General features: G+C 44.4%; 1 non-coding gene across 1 annotated transcript; it reads left to right on the forward strand.

The window, feature by feature from the left end:
* Positions 1-717: 717 nt before the first annotated feature.
* Positions 718-792, forward strand: Trnat-ugu. Its single transcript has one exon. It is a non-coding gene; the product is annotated as a tRNA-Thr (tRNA).
* The last annotated feature ends 999 nt before the right edge of the window (positions 793-1,791 follow it).

Consider the following 1,791-nt stretch of genomic DNA (forward strand, 5'->3'; position numbering starts at 1 on the left):
GCAGAATGCTTCAGCTTCAGCTTCCTGATGACACTATTTATTCCCCCCTCCCCCAGGGCCAGTCAGTCATCACCACATAGCTGGGCTGTATTATGATGCACACCCTGTGTCGGACGCTGCCATAAATATAATATGTACCCATAACTCAGCTGACAGCACCCTCACACGCCACGAATCCTTAAATGCTGACTGACCGCCAAGGCTCTTCGCAACCCAGAATTCCGCTGCCACTAGGGGTCGCCGGGATCCAGCCGTCTTCGTAAGTGCCAGGATTTGAAGTGAGATCTTTCCTCAGCCGTTCACCACTGGCCCTTGATGCAGCCGGCTGTAGTCAACCATAGTTTGGTGTGGAGTTTGGGACATCGGGTCTCTGTACCGTCACTTGGCCATATTCACCAGGACAACGGTAAACGGCACAGCCAGGTCTGCTACGTACATATATGGATATGGTGTCTGTTCTTGGGACACGTCTGAAAGAACAGACACCATATCCATATAAGTATATAGTTCTGGCAATACCGGCCATGACCTTCTTCTTCTGTGCGGATGCACACATATTACCTAAACTCTTACGGGACTTGGTAAGAATGTCTTCCACGATTGATGAGTGTGTTGGGTAGGGACACTACGAATGTAGTGTGTGGACATATAAGGTGAGAATATGGGTCTCGTGGGAGGCATGCGCGAGATAGTCCCTGCAGTCGCAATATCGTCTGTGCCTTCGGTGGCTCAGATGGATAGAGCGTCTGCCATGTAAGCAGGAGATCCTGGGTTCGAGTCCCGGGCGGGGCACACATTTTCAACTGTCCCCTTTGATACATATCAACGTCTGTCAGCAGCTGAAGGTATTAATATATAATTCTAATTTCATTCCAATGTCTGCTATGGGTTCAGTTACACATAACGTGTACAGGGTCTGATGTACCATCAGTGGGTGCTCAGTAACTGCTGCTGATGACAGCACTGTGAAGTCAGCTGGTAACACCTATACTGTATGTCAATGATATAACAATACTGACACTTCATATCACATATATAGAAGTATTATTGTTTTCTTAATTTTGTATGTTTTCACGTTTGTCTAATTTTACTGAATATTGTTATGAATTTTATGTCCTTTTGTACGTGAAATGTATTGAATTTCTATTCATGCTTAGGAATTGTAGATTTGAAAGGAAAAGATGGAGGAAGTCGCTGTATGCTGGGAGGTGAACGTGCCTTTAGAAAACGTGGAGGTGAAGTTGGTGCGCCCACACTTGGACAATTACTAGCCTGTCACCAGCCATTGACGTGGAAGCAACTGGAGGGAAGAGCGACGCGAAATTATAGTTAATTCCACTCGAGTGGAATTGGCATTGGCATGGCTTTAGAAGGACATTTGAATTGGAATGCCGTTAGAATGACAACGTAGCATATAGTGGCATGCTCTAATTTACATTTCAGTGGCCAAGGAGAAGCTTATAGATCATATATGCAGGGCCACGATTGATTTCCTGGCCATCGCAACCGTCACAGCACCTCAACTCTTCGACCACCTACAGGCAGTGTAGAAAATTAAAACTGTTACATTTTGCAGGAGCCAATGCTTCGCGAAGTTTATTCAACGTAAGCATTAATTTGAACTGGTATACACTGACATGTATCACTTCACCTGTGGCAGTTTCCTACTCCTGCTCCATGAATAGTTCCGAGTAATCATAAAAATGAAAGTTTTTACTTTAAACAGTTGATTAATTTATTTGCTAAATCTTACTTAACATTATGTGGGTCCAGTTTTCTAATCTCAGAGAT

Source organism: Schistocerca americana, chromosome 3, assembly GCF_021461395.2.
Source record: "Schistocerca americana isolate TAMUIC-IGC-003095 chromosome 3, iqSchAmer2.1, whole genome shotgun sequence".
In the NCBI taxonomy this organism is placed as follows: Eukaryota; Metazoa; Arthropoda; class Insecta; order Orthoptera; family Acrididae; genus Schistocerca; species Schistocerca americana.